Raw genomic sequence first — 12,653 nt, 5'->3', positions numbered from 1 at the left:
AATCAGCCATAGTAGTAAGTCTGTCAGTGTTCTCATCTGAATCAGCACATTTCAATAGTGCTAAACCTACAGTGAAATATTCCTGTTTCTAATTAACCTTGCTAGTGATTTTATTTTGTAAAGAAACTTGCAAAGCACCTGTACTAGTCACAGCGACTGCCGCGCAGCAGCAACGCGCTCGTGAGACTAAGCCCGCTGCCTTCGCTCGCAGTGCCAGGGAGAATACGGGGTTGCAGGATCACCCATATATTAACAAATGAAAAATAGGAATAACTTAAAAAACTCAAAATGATAGAAATAGTAATTATGCTCTCCATGGGACTGGTAGTAAACGTATCACTACACAGGTTTTTTACCCAGCTTAATCCTCTCTGCTGCTTGAGGAAATTCAGGGAGTGCAGCAATGGTTTTCAAGCCTAATTCATACTGGTTCCCTAAGAGCATGGAAATGACTTGTTCAACTCACAACTGCCGCACTAGACTTCTTTCAAGTCAGTCCGGTCTTCCCATTACTCTACTTAAAAGATGGAGGATGCAAGAATATTTTTTTTTTTTTTTTTGAGCCTTCTCAAAATATAATGCATCCAAAGGATGTGGATTTGGTTTTCTGAAACCTTGACAGTTTTAGAAATTTTAAAACTACTACTAACTTTTCTATACACCTCTTTTTCAAAGAGAAAAGAGGTATTTGGTCAAGACTTTGCCTGTGCATTCCTTAAAATGGTACATAAGACAAAGTCAAGATGTTAACTGCTTTATTAAATAGAGGTGAATTGTTACAATGATGAGCAACAGCAAAAACAGGGTTATATTTTTATCATATTATCAGTTTTGCAAGACATACTACTCCCTCTTTTTAGGGTTCTGAAATATAAAATATAATAATGGTAAGTTTTGAAAGAAATAATTTTCCCTACATTTCGTAGAGACAACTTAAATATAAAAAAAAAAATAAATGAGAAAACCAAAGAGATGTGAATAGAAAGTGGACTCAAATCTTTTTTTTTTAAATCCTTCTTTACTCAGTATTACTGCAATTACTGCTCCTCCAGAACCAGATTAAAATGGGGCTGATTACGCTGCGTTCTTGGTTTATGAGATCACAATTAAAGGAGTCTGATGTTTTCCATGAGATTTTAATATGTCAAAAATATTTTTTTAATTAGGTCTGAGCATCTTGCAAATCAAATACTGCACTACAATCAGATCAAACCAAATTAATATTTGTAAAATGCTGTTTGGCACTTCCTACCAAATGGGGACAGTTTTGCTCCGTATGATTTTAGATGTGTGTAAACACTGTCTGCCAAAGTAAAGACAGATGAGAACTTGTGAACTTGTACGTGTGTTGTATTTTGAATAATCTACTCATTCATCTCATTCTGGCAGAGCATTTTAGTTTAAAAAGATGAGAGTTTGGACAATATAACCTTATTAAAATAAGCTTTCACTGTACTGCAAAAAGCAAACTCTTGCCTAAGGATAATGTTGATGTTACTGTTTTCAAGTGTTGGTCTTTTTAGAAAAGGAAGCAATTCAGAAGTAGTACCTGCTTTTAATCACATTCCCACAGTAAACAACATCTTAGGGCAGAAGCGGTTGCATTTACATAATGTGATACAGGTGCCCTGGGCTCTTTATACAATAAATCCACCCTGTGCAGACACCAATATGGATCTGGTGAACCAGCTGTCAAGCGTTGACCAGCCAGACTCAACTATGATGCTGGGGGTGGACTGGGTATGGTGGGACCAGGTGCAGAATACTAATGTGCAGGGCACTGCCTGACTATTGAACAGAAAATTTCCAGTTGGACTCAACAGTGATTCGTAACAGATGAGGCAAATCCAAGAAACACCTGTTAGCTTTGGGATGAAGAAAAAAATTGGCACCATAGTGCTTCACCGAATGAGTCATCAGAATATAAAGGAAGAGACAGCATTAAAGGAAAAGAATGAATTTTACTTTCAGATCTGCAAGCTACATAAGAATATTTAATATTTGTCACATTCTTTCTAGTGGGACAGTGACTCATTTAGATCAGGATTCTTTCATAGTTCAGCTTCAAGTAAATTACAAAAGGAGCTCTCAAACAAAGAACACATTAAAGATGAGTTTAAAGAAGACAGTGCTCTAAAGGAGTACTCAGCTGTGCATGCTCCCTCAGACAATGTCAGTCTGTGTATAAATATAACTTATAATGAGGTGTTACCGGTACGGTTTTGGCAGCTGTAAGCAAGAACGCCTTGGAGTTTAAAGGCACCTCTTCCAGACATAGAAGCGAGCTTTTGCAATGCGGACGACAAAGCCGGCAGATGACCCTGCCCGGGCAGGACGGTGACTGTCACCGCGCCGGAGCGCAGGCGGGCAGCCCGGGGCCAGCAAGCAGCGGGGAGAGGTCTGCGATGGAACGGGTCATCACGGCGGCTATTCAAATGTTACAGACTGAGGGGAAAGCACAAGATGTCTAGAAGGAATTTTCACTTAGGATGTCTTCTTTAGCTTGTCTATAATAACGACATTTCAAGCTCAGGGAAGGCTTTTGGGTGCAAGCCCTTGGTGAATCATATTTCTAACTACCTGAACAATTTGAATCAAAAATACAAACACTGCTTAAAACCACACAATCTTAAAAATCTAGAGTATTTTAAAGTTGGGAGTCAGATTTTTGTTTTAATTTCCATCACAGAAGTTATTTGTTACTCAAAGTTAAAAAATTTGCTTTACAAATGCTGACAGCATTCAGAGTTTGTGTTATTCGAGGAGTAACGTAAATTACAGTTTAGACATCCGGCTGCGTGGAAGCTACTGACCTACCTGAGATCATATCTGTCATGTTGCAGAGCTTTCAAGTATCATCTAGAATGAAACAAGTCATAAATAAATGGTCTGGAAAACATTTAAGATTGCTGCAAAATCAATTGAGCATGAATAAGAAGCCTTTCGCGATGCCTAGCAGTGCTGAGGTGGAATTCCTGCTCTGAGTCAAAGTAATGATGATCAACCAAAAAAGCCTTCTCGCACACGGGCGTTAATGAAGACCATCAATGGAGGGGTCAAAATACTTTGGCAGAGATCCTGAAAAGGTTAATGAATGAAATAGAAATGGAAATCCACATCCAACCTGCCATATGTCTGCCACATTTCCACAACATCTGTGTTTATAGTGAACAAGTCCCTGCATGCACTGGATAGAGAGCTTTCGAGAACCTAGTTTGGATAATATTAGTATTAGCAAAAGGGAAAATAGGTTTAATAATAATGTCATGTAGGTCATCAAATTGCCTTGGTCTCCAGAATATTGGCAGAGATCCCTGACAAGAAAAGCTAACATGGATTATTTTAGGAACTCAATGAACTGTGGACAACTTATGTCTGTTGAAATTATGTTGTTACAGGATTTAAAATATTAGTGCCGCAGAAAAATTCAATACACTAAAACACTGGATGGGCAAAACAGCGTGCACAGTGATTCAGTACCAGTAATACTGCCACCATACAGTTCCCATCACACCACATCTCATTTGACTTGGAAAACTAATCTGTTTTTCAAAGATCAATTATATTTATTTATTATGCATTTCTTTAGGAATGCTGTGATAACAACTGTATACGATAGCAACAATCAGTTCGCTCTGAATTAATTTTCCCCTGATGTTAAAACCTCTATTCTTTGGCTCGGTTGCAGTAAAACAAGTAGACAACTGTATGCCATTTTCACATCACTTCATCACAGTGTAATCTCCTTCAAAAGGAAATGAAACAGTCGCATTTACCTAAGTGAAATGAACAATTACTGAAGGGTTACTCCCTACCTCAGCCATTTTCTTCCTCCCTGTGTCAGCTTTGGCTTGCCGGTGCCGTTTGCCCGAGGGTTTATACACTTCATCTCCCTGTCACTGGCTTCAGCAGGAGCTGCGGTCCCGCATGCCCCGTACACTTCTCACGCCATCCAATACAACTACAGACGTTTCCATTATCCATACAAGTGTCTAATCCTTTTCTGAACCCCACTAAGCTCTTAGCTTCACTGAACTCTTGCGGGAATTAATTCCACAGGTTAATTATGCATTTGTGTAAATACTTATTTTCTTTAATGGTTTTAATTTTGCTGCCTTTTGGTTTCATTATAAGTCCCCTGGTTCTTGTATTATAAGAAAGGATAAGTGAAAGTGCCAGATTTACTTTCTGTATATGCAATTCATTATTTGTATATCTCCATCGTGTGCCCCCTTTATGTCCCCTCTCCGCACTAAACCGTCCCAGAGTTTTAATTCTTCCTTCACACAGAAGCCATTCAAGCCATTTGCCATAATTAAAACAATTAATTTCAAGAAAAATCCAGACTGCTACACAGAGAATTCAGAAACGAATGAGGAATAAGTTGGAAGAATGACTAAGCTTCCTGCATCTACTGGGACTTTTTGCAAGCCTTACACTGCACATATTTCCATACAGAAGCCTGCTGCTCTTAGGCTATCTAGCTAATAATATTTAAGTGTTCTAATAATCTGGTAAAGTGAAATTAATGTGTTTAATTTATTAAGAGTTTCTTCAGCGGCACTGCTGGGTTTAAATTCATGATTACAGGAATTTAAATTCATTACAACGAGCGCTCACATTCTTCATAAACTTATGAGCCTGCTTTTCTTGTGAGCAGTAAGTTGAGAAGAAGAAAACTAAAAAAAACCAAATAAAATAAAAAAAAATAAAATTTCTTTATCCCCAGTAATCTTTGGGACACAGATAGCCTCAAAAAACGTATACTTACTTATACTGATACTGAGATAAAGACTTTTTGTAGTTAGACTTCAGCTTATTAATATTTAACAGCATCAACATCTAATTAACATTTCAGCAGAGATGACCTTTCCAAGAAATAGATATGGGGTTTTGTATATATATTTGGCTGATGATAAGATGGTATGGATAGCATATCTTCTTTTAGGAGAGACTTAATTAGAAGGAAAATTTTAGGCCCTGTGATTTGTTGGGATGAGTTCCGTACTAGATTGTAAACGACTGAGGTAGGATATAAATTACATGACAGTCAGTTTGTTCTCTTTTTCTCTCAAAAAACATTTGGGAACAAACTGACATTTCTGCAAGCGTATTTCATGCTGAATTTCCTCAGTGCATTTGTTGATATGTGTATGTTGCAACTCTGGATTCATTCCAGGCAATTCAGTAAAGCCATCACACAATCTGCTCGAGAAGTTGAAGCCGCGATGGCTCACAGTGACTGGTTAGTTACGTTGTCCATTACATTACAAAAGAGAGTTACTGCAGCACTGTACAGTCTGTGCCTCAACCAGGACAAAATGAGGATGACGTCTCTCTGCAGGTCTAATAAACGCTAGGTTTTTAGTAAGAAAATATGTGGTGGTTTAGGGATTTTCCATCAAGTATGGCCCTTCTCAAAAACCTATTCATATATGATTTTTTCTTTTGATCTCAGAAAAGCAAAGTTGTGACACATGACATGGCTGCCCAACTCCTTCAGTGAGAAACACTCCTGGCAGGTCAATCTTCAATCCTTTCCCTGCTATGACTAGGTCTCCCTCACTCTTTCTGTGTTCTTAAGAACAGAATCCTATTTCTGAAGTTACATTCATGTGACTTTTGGGGGTTTAGCTGTATGGAATGGTATTTAGCAAGATTAGTGAAAATAAACAGTGGATTACCAGGGGGAGTACCAGAGAGGTGAGAGGATTTACATCGCTGCATATGGAAGGAGGGTGGCCACCCAAACCAGAACACATCTAATTTTCATCTCACTTAATTCAGTAAGTAAAAAGCCCCAGAATAAAACAACAGAAAACCCTTTGCTGATCTTCCTTGATAAATATAATCAGTAAAGTCTAAAGTCATGTTACAAAGAGTTCCACTCTGGTTAATTAGTCTGGCAGCCAGGGGAAATCCCCAGAAGAACACTTTGATACTTTCCTTTTATTACACTGAAAGGAAAGCAAGATGTTATTCTGTAAACCACATCTAAAGGACAAGTAATACATGTTTATCAGGCTCAGAGCCACCTACCACTGTGCAGTACCCTGATGATTCATTTTGTTAAGCTAAGCTCTTAACCAAAGCTCTGCGGAGGGGTTGGACCTACTCTTCAGGTTCATGAGAAGTCCTGAAGCTTCTAAACAAAGACCTGTTCCAGCTGAACAATGTATTTATTTGTCTTACTTTGTAACTTCTTTTTACAAAACAGAAAAGTCTTTGTTTTGCCCTTTATTTAGATAAACTAGAGTGGATTAATTATCCTTTACCTTGGTCTGAAAATAACTAAATACTCTACATGAACCTAAGACAAGGAACATTTTCTTCTTGCAAGGGCCACAAAACCACACACTAAACAGCCAAGCATCCTTTTGAAATGTTTAACACATAACAAGAAGTATGACTGTGCTCCATAATTCACTTACTTTGCACCCAGCTGCACAAGGAGCTGTGGCACTAAACCATCACTGTAGAGATCCATCTCTTTTGGTGGGCAACAAACCACACTCTTCAGGCTGTTCAAAGAGGGTGTGAAACAGTTATAACTGCATCCTCTCTTCAAAGTACATATCATTTTAATGAGCTTTCTTTAAAAGACACAATTGTGGTATAGAAAAGGAAAAAAAGAGTAGTCTCCAAAAGCAAATCTGCATAATTTATGTGTTATCTAAGGTCTCTGTCACTGAAGTCAGATAAGAAATGAAGAATCTGTATTTTATAAAAAGGATCTGATTTAATTGCATGCAGAAATAATGTGTTCCTTTCCCTTCTTCCCTGGCTGGGTTTTTTTTTTTTTTTTTTTTTTTTTTTTTGTAGAATGCAGGATAATTGAATGAAATGTTTTACTTGATAGAGGAATAATGATATACCGTGTCTGCACTTTGTCTCTTCAGGTCAGGCCCTATCCTAGCTGTGCAAGCAGGTTCTTCCACCCTCACCCAGGATAGGATCGGGAACACCGTCTCCAACACGAAGCCAGCCTGAAGTATCCCACTGGGAGGCCAGCACTTCGTCTTGCACTTTGCTAAACAGCCAACTTTTCTCCCGTATGTTTTGATGACAATAGTTGTTTAGCTGTCCAGCCTCTCCATTCAAGCTATAATAACCTTCTGGACAAAAGGTTTAATACCATTGCTGTTGCCAAAAATTTAATTGCATCCATTGATGCATCAGAAATGAAAGCGTTACCTAATGAATTTTTCCTTAACAGTGGCTTCATCTTTACTTCTTTGCTAATTTCTCAAGGTTACTGGACTACAGATCCTACCGCCTGCTATATCAGCACCTGCCTTTTAAGTCACCAATACCTTGACTATTCTTTTTGAGTATTGGAGCTCCTGATCTAGGCAGTAAGGAAGCTCTCCCAGTTGGTTTCTGATTTTTTTTGATTATTAAATGTTTGAGATGGTTCACACACAAAGATGGACACCAGCCCAGGTTTCAGACTAACTGAAGAAAAGGAAACAGACTACAACTGAACAGCAGAGATCTGCATGAAGATAGGTACATGCTTTCTTAGAAAATTAAAACCAATGAAGTGTAACAACTCTGATGGCAGCTGGGGACTGATAAGCAAAGCAGTTGGGCATCTGTCCAACTTTAACAACGTCAGCATACCTAAAATTAGAAATACAGTTAACTATCTTCTTAAATCAAATTTTTCTTTTTTCTAACAAATTGAGTACCAGTGTAAAGTGCTGGCCTAATTGCTCTCCTGAATATAACTCTAAAGTCTTGGTTAAATCAAATATGTCTTTCTAGTAATGTTGCACTGTGCATTCTGATCTGACACTAAAATGAGATGTACAGCTGTTTGTAAGCTAACTAGCCTGGTTCTCTTGAGAAAGCTTCCTCAGTTTGTCATTACTGATGAAGATAAGAAAACTGATTAAGATACAAACCTCAGATTTCTAAGGAATATAGATGGGTTTGGAAAGAAATCAAATAGTAGATGATGTACTTCATCATGAAGGTCTTGAGACCACTGTAACTTGTGTGTGTGGCTATTTGAATCATGTTGAGCATTTGAGCCGTGAGACTGACTTCAAGCTTGCGTTTTGTGAGGTCAGACAAGAAGTAGCTGAGAACCTGACCTTCCCTGAACCCATGAATACTAACGGCACTGGTATGACATTTAAATAGATGAAATACGTCTCTGCTGTAAGCAAAAATTTTTCATTTATCCAGCATGTGCTGTCATAATTCTGAAGTGTCAAGGTCTGATCTGGATCATTCTCCAGCTGATGACAGATGAGCAATTCCCTGCACAGCACACTCTACATGGGCACTCTCTGTAGCTCACACTTTGAACGGTCTATTTGCCACGTACTTTAATAAGATAAAAACCCAGGAGGCCAGCTGGGTGTAAAACAATGCAATAGCCCCACAAAAAAACCTTAAAATAACGTTGTCATTTCTACCTTCGCTGAGAGTGGTGTCAGGCCACTGACTTGACTTTTAAGAACACTACCTTGGAGCTCTCCACAGCAGACAGGACTACAGAATCATACTTGTAATCCCCAAGTTTTACACTGCCAATTAACTTGCTCTCTCTTCCCTGCCCCACACTAACACGCAACTCCATTACTTACATTTGTGTTTTAAAAATAAAATAAAACTGTTCTTAGTAGTACTAGACAGTTTATGCAGCACTTAAGGAGCTTCTTTGAGAGTTCCACCTTTAAGAACCTCTGATTCCCAATGACAGCTATTTTTGTTTTTCAGCATAATGCTGTTTTTTTTAAATATCAGAGTAATTTCTGGGCTCAGGAAAATGTCATTAAGGATTGCCCTTTCCTGTTCACCTCTCTCTCTGATGAGATCAGAATGCGCACAGGCAAAGCCTTTGCTGTTCCTGCCCACAAATCAATATTTACTGCAGCAGAGAAGGGAAGGAAAGGAGGAACAGAGAATGAAATGAGGGACTGGAACACAGAAGACAAAAAAACCCTTTGTTTCTAATGACAATTCTCCTTCCTCATCCCTTTTCTTTTAGGTGCTGTTCATTAAGAGCAAGTGAACATCAACTACTAATGCCTTGGTTCTGTTGCCATAAGAACTTCAGCGAACTAAACATTGCTATTTGCTATTCAGTTCACCTATACAATCAGTCCCTTTACTTTTCTGCAAATCAGAGCATGGACTTGCAAGGATCTCAAACAACTTTTCAGACATACAGTAGAGGAAGCATTTTTATCATTGCTTTTATAATTGCTTTACACTCCTTTACAGTTAGATCCCAGCTATAATTAAAGGGGAAAAAAAAATTACAGTGAGAGGGTCAACAAAGACTCTTGAGTTCGAAAAATCAATGGTTCAAGTCAAAGGAAGGAACTCGTCTGTTCTTCCTTGGAAGATGATAGGTTAAACCACATTCACTGCTCAGGATTCCGAGTTAAGTGGTGTAGCCAGTGGAACTCTGTCAGTGTACTAGAGCTGAAGTCTTAGTCCACAAAACATCCCTAAATGAATCCCAAAGGCCTTGGATCTGTCACTCACACCATCAACCAGGAGAGAGTACCTTCTGAATAAGGATGTGGTCTCTATCTGTTTAAGTAATGGAAGCACTGACAATAATGACCCTAACTATCATAATTTCCACTCTAGCAGTTTTAATGGAAGTATTTAAAATGAGGATAAAGTTTTATTTATTGTGAACATATGTCCAACTGACTGTGAGCACAGATTACACAACTGAATGTTCTTGGAATTGTAGTGACAATGTCTTCTGAACATTCTTGTTATTCCTTCCTAGCACCTTTTCTTTTGTGAACTTTCCCCATTGTATTTATTTTTGCTAAACCTTTACCATGCTACTTGAGTTCCCATATTCTTGCTAACAATTCAATATATTCATCCTGAAACAGTAAAGCTTATTTTCATGTAAGAATCCAAAAGAAATACATATATTCTCAGTTTAGAAGAGAGCTCAACCTACTCACTGTAAGATCATTTTGCTAAGTGAATAGCTTAATAATTTCCTATTCATCCTATTTTTCTTTTAGGCCATTTACTATTTTTTCTAAATAATAATTAACCTTTTAAACCTTTTACTCTTTCTTCTGTATTCTGACTAATGGAAATCCCCAAACTCACTACTTATAATCTGCGTTTATTTAAATTGTTGGTTGCCTATTTTTCATTTCTCAAAACCAATTATTCAAATGACTGCCAAACTCCCTTTATCTTCCACTATCATTCTAGAATCAGCCTTGTTGTCAGCATTATCAGTGCCAGTAATAATTACATTACTCCTTCAAAAAGTACCCTTGAACCCAGACAAACCAGTACATTAGGAACCACTGTAAGGCAGTTTTTAATATCCCTTTTTTTCCTGTCCAGTTCCTTAAGATACTGTTATCATCTCTGGTTTGCGCTTTAACAAATTGCAGTTACCAAGATATTAGAATATCATGACAAAAGCTTAGCAGGAAAAAGTGATAAAATTTTGCCTAACACTGATTCATGCTAATTAATAGATACCTTTTACTTGCTTTATTAATGATCTTGACTGTGATTTTTACACTGTATATTCTGAAATGCAGATGTCACAAACGAGTATCCCTATTAGCTGAGGACCAGCACAGCTAAACCACTGAAACATAGTTTCCCTGGTCCAGTCCTTGTGCTATGATGTCTTTTCTCATTTCAGGGTCTAATTCACTGTTTCTGAGTTTTTGCTCACTAAATACTGCAATCTCAGATACGCGCACACACGTGCACGCACAATGTGATGCAGGTAGAGAAGCATGCCATTACCCTAGTTCTCATATTTACCTTTTGGCGGTTCCTAGGCAGAATCTTACATTTAAGATTACAGACCTCCACTTTCATCTTTTGCACTTTCTAGATAAAAGTGTAGGCTCTACGATCTCTGCAATTTTATGTTCTTTCAGCACCTACAAGTCTGATTTCTGACACTGGCAACCTTAACTCCTGTGCACTAGCCAGCGCTCATAAGGCAAAGTGCCCTAATCCAGAATGAAAAAAATAACTGAAAATTAATCCAAAAAGTAGGAAACAATTTATAAGGATGCTGCAAGTAGTAGTGGTAACTCATTTTCTGCATGAGGTAATTAGCTTGTCTAAAATATTTCATTCCTACCCACAGACTCTACTTTTTCTTGGCCTTTCTAGTGCCTACCATGTCAGCACTGTAATTTAATGCAGTTTCAAATCTTTTGTGACCTAGGGCTCCAGAACCAAGTTGAATAGCTGCCTGCACCTGCTTCGTATGACTCAAAAGTCCTGCCAACCTTACAGTTTCAGTATTGAGGATTTACCTTAATTATTCTTTTCTTCCTTAATTTTGCAGAATATCTTTGATAAAAATAGTCTTCGCATTAGCCAGTAAGTCAGCCTGTGCTGTACCCATAAAAGTATATGTACACTTGTAACATTAGAAAAACAGTTTCTGCCTGCTCCCAGTTTCATCGCTCCCGTCACAGTTGCATCCTAGTTCTCACCTTTGCACATTAGCAGGCAGACTTGCAACACTTGTGTGCGTTTTCCTTTTCTGGCAGATAAACAAACAAACCACACACATTAATTTTAATGAGTACCTCAAGGTTTTTCTATAAAAGAACTCTCAAGAATATTTAATAGCCGAGATAAACACTCAATTAAGGTAAGAAGGTTGCAAGTATTCAGATTTCTTGAATACTGTCCCTGTGGATATCACATTGATTATTAAAGAATGGTACCCATTGAAAAGAGAGGAAACAAACAACTGACAGTACAGATGGTGGGGAAAAAGATGTGAGCGAAGTGAAAGATTTGTCTAGGGGCACCGAGGACAAGCCAGAACTTCTTTGCTGGCACGCGAGGAAAACCAGGCATTTTTCTGAAGATCTCTAGCCTATACTGCTCCAACCACAGACCCCCTCTGAATTTTAGCCAGCAGCTGCTTGCCTCCAAGCACAGCAGACGAGAAGGGTCTCTTTGGTGTACAGTCAGAGATGAAGACTGGCAGCTGAAGACTTCTCAATAGAAAAAGGGAGTTGTAAGCTATTTTTAAAATTAATCTCTACAGAACTTAAGAGCAGCTTCTTTGGTGTAATCAATTATCACTGCCAAATCTATCCAAGTTTCTGGCATTAATACAGTGGCTACACCAAGAAAATCTAACACGCAGGTCAACTCATTAAAAAAACATTTGATGAATCTCAAAGATCAGTGCAATCTTCAGAGCAGCTGATGCTGCAGAAAAGCCCTTCCTTTGTGGCTGTCATTTTTTTATCATATGGAACAACATTGCACACAAGGACTGCCAGGACAGAGATCATCCTCCTCCTTTCTCAGATCAAGACACTGATTCAGCAAAACATTGAAATGGGCGTTTCACCTTAAATGCATAAGCAGTCCCACTGATTTTGGTGAGACTGTCACATATGTAAACATTTTGATTTTTGACTACTTACAGGTACCTTGTAAGGAACCACCTGAGAAGCCTGAAAGGAGCAAAACATTCTTCTGAAGGATGGCACTAGCACAAAAATTACAGTCAAATGTTCTTTAAGTTGACACCGACCACGAACTGTGACAGCAAGAAGATAACCTACAATTTTTTTTTTTTTAACTCCCTTAAATTGTAATTTGGTAACAAAAGTTAACTAACTGGCATAGAAGGCAACTCAGTCCATATTACA

The sequence above is a fragment of the Aquila chrysaetos genome, chromosome 10 (assembly GCF_900496995.4).
Source record: "Aquila chrysaetos chrysaetos chromosome 10, bAquChr1.4, whole genome shotgun sequence".
NCBI classification, from domain to species: domain Eukaryota; kingdom Metazoa; phylum Chordata; class Aves; order Accipitriformes; family Accipitridae; genus Aquila; species Aquila chrysaetos.
The sequence above is the reverse complement of the archived record's forward strand: the minus strand, read 5'-3'. Positions refer to the sequence as shown.